A 7,710-nucleotide genomic window follows, 5' to 3' on the forward strand; every position below is an offset into this window, starting at 1 on the left:
CTACCACATGTATTTTCACTTACATTAATTTATTTTAGTTTATTTCAATATCATTTTTACTCATTCAAAGAGCTGTATTTTAACCAAAGTTTGGGGATTTTGCGATTAAGTTTAACCATTAATATGCTGGGAATTTTCAGATTGTTTAAAGTATTTCAAAAGTTTAAACCCTAGAAAGGACTGACTGTTGTTAGATATTAACGAATAATCAATTAATGCGTTCATAGGACACTCCCTAGTCTGCTATCTCAGCGGAAGCATTAACTCACCTAAACAAACGAATTAAAGCTTGCGTTAAAATAGCAGATAAAAAATTGTTATGCAGATGCGTTTAACATTCGTCTACTAATATCACAAAAAGTAATTTCTGGATTAAATGTTAACAATTACTAGTGTTAGGCTTTTATAATTAACGAACTATTAGTATGCTGGAGGTGTTTATATTTTAGTTATTCCTTTTCAACGTTCAGTTTAAATTTAAAGCACTGTCTATATCAATACATGATATTAAAACAATGTAGCCTCCAACTCACTGAGCAACTCCATGGGAATTCTGTTAGTTTTCAATAATATGGCACCGTGCCTCCTTCCAAAAGTGGATACTATTTAGAGAAAGAAAACAAATGAAAAAATAGGAATGGTATGTAGATACAGGCTTCATCAGTTTGCATTTCTTTCTTTCATTCTAATGTTAAATTGGGTCAATTTCCAAACTTGAATGTTGAATTATTAAAGATTGGACTAGTAAAAATGGTTATATTAGAAACAAAGGTAAAGTATGAAGGAGAGTGATATAATACTGTACACATAAATTATGCTATCTGCTTTACCAACAATATTTTAAAAAAATCAAAATTAAAACTAGAAAACAATGTCTCAATACTATCACAGCTAGTCAATATTATGGCATATTATTGTTTTGAAATATATATCATATTTGTTTTATAAAACACCATAAATTGTGCCCAATAATGAGAAGGCAATTTCCAGCACCTTGAATCCCTAGTGATGTTAGTGAACCATATACAGTCTGCCTGTGGAGACAGTCTCTCTCATATGTGGAATGCATTTGGATTTTTCAGTGCTTCATAATGCATCTGCTCTTTATAAAACTGAGATTTGCCAAGAACAAAGTTGCATTTAAATCTATACTAAAATAAAACTTAATTAAGGGAAAAAACCCTTTCCATTTGTTTTGTCCCAAAACCTTGATTAAAATAAACTGGTCTGGACATTATATATGGAGTAAAGGCAAAAGTGGGTACTGTGCTTACATTAGAGTCCAAACTGTATCACAAAATACTGGTAAAATCTTTCTATTTACAAGTTATAGACTATGAAAGAGTCAGACAAAAAAAAGAGGGGATCGACAAGCCATGTGGATTGTGCCTGAGTCCTTAGTTTAGTTGAAGGTATTGTTGCTGGTTTCTCCTCAAAGGTTGCCCCCTCTCACACACTTCCTATATCAAAATTCTGACTGCTCTCACATGCTGCTTTTTACCACATACCATGTTGTCACATGACAGACTGCCCCTAATAATATTTAACATGCTTAAGAAATGATGCTAAATTTGATTTTAAAATTCTTTACCACTTCTGATGGAATCACACTTTATAGTGTTCACAGCCAGGGTAGCTCCTTCCACAGTACTTCACACAGAAGCAATCCTGCCATCATGCAGGATCAACTCTTTTAGCCAAAGTAACCATTATAGAAATTATTTAATATTTTACTCTTTCCTTCATATTGTTCCTTGCTTGCCCACTCCTCAGAGCAACAGCATGGATAGATAGCAAGGAGATGGAATTCTTTGGACCACATTCTTTTTAAGTGTGGAATCAGTATGACTCAGATTGGCTTGTACGTGGTTCTAAAGGGTGTGACTGCTCATGACCTTTTTTCCTTCACCAAAGATGCAATGTTCAGGTGCTGGTCAGTGTTCTACCTAGTGATGCAGCCAATAACCTGGCAGGTTGCCTAATGTCAGCAAATAAATTTAAATGCACAGAACTGCCCACATTTCAACAACAAAAGTAGATAGATTTGCATCTCAGTCAAGAATGGAATTCAAACTCAAAACCATCTGGTTGTGATTGTAATTCTCTGATATTGGCACCACTGTATTACAACACTAAATTACTTTGTTTTTTTTACATGGAACTTCCTCATCAATAATCCCTGCCAATGGCATGCAAGGGACCATATCATTGAATTATATTGAGTCGCACTTTACTTCTGCAGAAAACCCATCTGATAACTTCAATCAATGAAATATATAGTTTTAGAATTATTTTTTTCAAACAATAAGCACTGATATTTCTCTGGACATTCATTGTATAAATAGTATCCCCTATATGTAGCATATTTCTACAGTGCATAGGTTGCACTAAACATTTATATCCATAAATATCCACAATTTTTTCCCTTTAACATAGAGGAATCCCTTTTTAAATGGAGCTGCATCTACCAAGCACTCAGTAAACTTGACAAATAAAGCAACTACAACAACTTGTATTTATATAGCACCTTTAATGTAGGAAAATGTCCTAAGGTGCTTCACAGGAGCGTAATCAGACAAAAATAGATACTGAGCCAAAGAAGGAGATATTAGGATGGGTAACCAAATGCTTGGTTAAAGAGGTAGGTTTAAAGGAGGGTCTTAAAGAAGTATGGGTAGAAGAGTTTATATGGAGGGAGAGGTTAAGGGAGGACAGGAGGTGAGTTATGTTGGAGGTTGAAATCACCAAGGATGAGAAGTCACTCCGTATGGAGGATGAGGGAAGCAAGGAATGAGGATAACTTGGAGTGGGCTTGGGTGAGCAGTAGAGAATGAATATTTTAGAGGAGAGGCGGGAAGTGCGGAACAAGATGAGGTGCTCAAAGGAGGAGAATGTATCAGAGGAGCAGGGGGACAGACCAAGGTGAGCTTTGGCGATAAGGGCCACACCGCCACTGCGGCGCTTTGGGTGGGTCTGTTGGTGAAAAGTATAGCCAGGTGGGGAGACTTCAGTAAGGGGCAAGGTATCATCATCGTGAGCCAAGTTTCCATCAAGGCCATGAAGCCCATGCAATCATCCACAATAAGGTAATGCATGGCAAGGACCTTGTTCACAAGTGAGCAGACATTCTGGATGAAGATGCGAAGAGGGCCTGTGATTGTGTCAGCTGTGGCTCAGTGGCAGCACTCTTGCCTCTGAGTTAGAAGGTTGTGTGTTCAAGTCCCACTTCAGAGATCCAGCTGACACTCTAGTGCAGTACTGAGGTACTGCTGTTGGAGGTGCTTTTGGATAAGCATTAAACCAAGGCCCTGTCTGCCCTCTCAAATGGACATAAAAGATTCCAAGGCACTATTTCAAATTAAGAACAGGGGAGTTCTCCCTGGTGTCCTGGCCAATATTCATCCCTCAACCAACATCTAAAAACAGATGATCTGATCATTTATTTCATTGCTGTTTGTGGGACCTTGTTGTGCGCAAATTGGCTGCCAAGTTTCCTACATTACAACAGTGGCTACACTTCAAAAAGTACTTAATTGGCTGTAAAGCGATTTGGGATGTCTTGAAGTTGTGAAAGGCGTTATATAAATGTGAGTCTTTTTTCTTTTTGTTGATCCACTGGCAAAGTTTACAGGGTCAGCGGTGGGATGGGTGAGTGGAATGGGAAGGAGGATGGCAAGATTAGCCCCCAGTGGGCACGCTGGGTGGGAAGGTCGATGAGAAAGGAGGATGGGGTAGTTGGGGTTGCTGCTTATAAGAAGGCAGTGACGAGTGCCTCGATGGGCCCTTCAGAGAATGACGAGAGAAGCTCAGAGGTAAGCTGTAGGCTTATCCAAGAAGGAATCAAAACCTGGAATGAAGGCTTGAGGCTAGGAAAGTAGAGGAACAGTGAAGAATTGGAGTAGGGATTTGGGGGTGCAAAGTACTCATGAAGGGAAAAATGAAAGGAAGTATGACTAGGCAACAGGAAGGGGAGGAGAGGAGAGAAGAGCCCAAGAGTGATGAAGAGATGAGAAAGGAAAATAGAAGTAATGGGCTTGGATCCAGAGTGGCTGCCATATTGCACACTTTAATGTACATATAGGGAAGTCAGGTAATAGTCAAGCCGAAGATTAGGATAGATATGTCCTGTTTGTAATCAGAGGATAGGGAGGAGACAGTAGGAGAGAGTCCAGTGTTAAAGTTACAGATTCCGTGGTGGGATGAATTGGAGTAGATAGGTAGGGGTCAGCTGGGAGCACTGATGAACTACTGTCCTGCTTCAGAGACACGTGAGGAGGGCGAGTGAGTCCAAGAGCTGTTTGAGGGGCAGAGTATCAGCCGGCGCACTGCTAGAGGTTTTCTGGTGGAAAATGGAGAGCTGAGGAGATGTCAAAAATCAACCATGACCCAGCGTTAGGTTGATTCAGGAGCCCAGCGAAGGTGAGCAGTGGAACACCAATGTATCCAGTATACCAGCGGAGGTATATCAGCAACAATGGGAAGTGACTGAGTAAAGGTCATTCGGCAGCAGTGCAGCAGAATCCAGAGCAGGATGGGAACCAACAGAAACAGATCAGAGCTAGCTCAGCGTAGAGTAATCAATTCCCGGCAGTGGAGCAGTAAACTAAGAATGCAGCATTTGGCTATTTACTAGAATCAAGATGACTCTCTGGGTTGATATTTTTAGATTAGCACGTCTACCACTTGAATATCAATAAAGTGTTAGATCTTCCCTTTCTAAAAATGCTGTTTCTACTACCTACCTGGTCATTATCTATTACGGGGCCTGCACTTATCTGATTATAATATAAAAGTTACCTTTGTAGATTCTAGTACAGTTATATTTGTGGGTAATGGCTATTTTTTGATGCTCTAATTGAGTTTTAATTCTGACTTGTTTTTGTATCGATATAGCTAGTCAATAGGTGCAGCTGGTCACAATACAAATGGTCCTCAACCTAGCTTTAATGGTGTTAAAGGCAAGACTTGAATCGCCCTCTAATATTTCAGTATTTACCAGCAGAATGTGCACTTGTGCTTGCTCGGGGCATATTATAATTGCAAACTGATTCTGTTCAGGCTTTTATGTTTTTCTGGCTGTTCTCCAACAAAAGCTGGGTCAAGTATATAGCAGTTAAATTACCCAACCCAGATTTTCACAAACTTTCATTCGACATTAATGAAACTGAAATATGACTTTCATTTGTAGTACTCATAAGGGACCCTCCTTTAGGAACATCTCAAGTATTTTTTACTTTTCTTCTCTGTGCAAATGCAAAGGCTATTATTAGATATATAAGCCTAAAAATTGGTTTGCGCCAGCAGGCCGGAGCGAACTGGGTGCAGGGAATAATCCCAGCGCTGGAATGGGTAGGCCCGAGGGCCACCCGATATCGGGTCTCAGGCCTCATTTACATTCCGACGAGTTGCAAAGACTTGCTGGGTTTCCCCAGGCAATTCAATAGTGAAGAGGATTTCAGGTAGGTCCTGGGAGAGAGGGGGGAAGTGAACGGGAACGAAGGGCGTGACTGTGAGAGGGATGAGGGCGATCGGGAGGGGGCCGAGTGTGGGCCAGCAATAGTCTTTGGCACTGCAGTGGACCCAGGAGGAGCACTCCTGCTCCACGTTCAGTTCAGTATTTTAAAAAAGTACCTTTTTGGTGGCAGCCTTTAGAGGTCCCTTTAAGAACCACTGGTTAGCCGCAGGCAGACCATGGTTTCATGTTCCGGCAGCCCAATTTTACAAAGGGGGCTTCAAACAGGCATTAGGCCCCCTTCTTGCATCTGCAAAGGGACTAACTGCTATTTCAGGCAGGCCCCTCTTTTTTTGTCCTTACCAATATGGCGGGCGTTGCACTTACAACGTGGAATGAGCATGTGCGTCCCACCCGCCATATTGGATGCTTAGGCATCAATTTTGCGCCTGAAAAATGGCCTCGCGCCATCAAATTTCTGGCCACAGTCCGTTCTGATGAACTCCAATGTGAGTGTTATTTGGTGGAAAGATTTATTTGTGCATTTTTCGCAGAGAGATTGTGTCTTCATAAATATGTGTACAATTTTCCACATAAAACAGAGAGAGGAAATCTTCCCCGTTGGTGTGTTCTTTCTTCCCAAAATCACATATCACTGCGTAAATTGAGGAGAGACTGTCTAGGGGTCTTTATGTTAATTTGCATGGCTCAAGATTCTAAAGGATGCAGTGAAATGTAATAATCTAAATAGATGCAATCATGAGATGATATTGCAAAATGCCATGGAAAGTAAATATTAAGATTGTAAGAATTAGAGCATTTGAAAATGGCTGATAAGGAATAAGGGGCTCGATGTTACCAGGCCTGCGGGTTTCCGGCGGGTTGGGTTTCGGGCGCGTGGTCAACACGCTCGGTGAAATTAGTGGGTTGCCCGCGCAATCGTAGCAGGCAACACACTAATAGGAATCAATTACCTGCTCTTCCGGGCTCCGCGCTGCTGGTCTGCGTGTCGGGCGGGCTGCGCATGCGCAGTACGATCTGTCAGCTGGAGGCTCTCTAGTTAAAGGGGCAGTCCTCCACTGACAGATGCTGCAACCAATAGAACAAATTTCAGCATGGAGCAGCCCAGGGGGAAGGCTGCTCCCAGTTTAATGATGCCTCACCCCAGGTATCATCAGATGGGGTGAGGAGGAGGGCGAAGACAGAGATCTTCCACCCGACGGGCGGGAGGAAGCGGCCAGCCTCTGCCACCAAGAAGGCCTGGCTCGAGGTGGCAGAGGGGTTCACCTGCGCAACCAACATATCGCCCACCTGCATACAGTGCAGGAGGCGCTGCAATGACCTCAGTAGGTCAGCCACAGTGAGAACACGAAGTCTATCCCCTACACTCCATCTGCCACAACACTGCCCCAACCCCACATCTCCTTCGGCACCGCCAACACTACTCTGTCACATCACCCCTCATACCCACTCAAACCCCATCCTCATCTTACCTCCACCTACTCACCTCGCCAGTACTCATCCTGCCACTAACACGCGACCCAATCCTCATACAATCTCATGGCTCTATCCCATACTCACCCTCTCGTGCATCTCCCTCACGGCCAGCCTCACTCAACCTGCCACCACCTGTGCTGCAGCCACAGGGCATGCATCACATATGTGCAGTAGGCAGTGTAAGGCAAATGTTTCGTGAGCATGAAGGGGGTGCACAAGGGTGTCGGAGGGTTTGCCATGGGTGTTACCTATATTGAATTTCAGAGCAACAAACAGCACACATTATATTGGCACCACCACTGCCATGTCTCCGCTAATCCTGTCTGTTGTGTCCAATAATGCCCGCTCTTGGGTATCACTATGAGGACCCACCACTAATGCCACCCATCGTGTTACTGCAGAGTAGGTGCAGGTGTATTTGCAGGGCTCTTCCGCGCAGACGACTGAGAGACATCGGCGGTGTACCCGGCTGCACCCTGGAAGGATGCGGAGCAGAAGTTGTAGAGGGCAGTGGTGACTTTGACAGCGACAGGTAAGCAGTTGGTGCTGGGGCCAGCCAGGAGCCGCTCGGCCTGAAAGAGCCTGCAGATCTCCACGACTACATGTCGAGCGAATCTGCGCCTCCGTGTGCACTGCTGCTCGGAGAGGTCCGGGGAGCTGCGCCTCGGTCTGTGGACCCTGTGGCGAGGGTAGTGCCCTCTGCGATGCGTCTCTCTCTGCGGTAGCCCTCCCTCCTGCTGTGCAGGTGGGCGTGCAACAAC

Source organism: Heptranchias perlo, chromosome 10 (genome assembly GCF_035084215.1).
Source record: "Heptranchias perlo isolate sHepPer1 chromosome 10, sHepPer1.hap1, whole genome shotgun sequence".
Taxonomy (NCBI): domain Eukaryota; kingdom Metazoa; phylum Chordata; class Chondrichthyes; order Hexanchiformes; family Hexanchidae; genus Heptranchias; species Heptranchias perlo.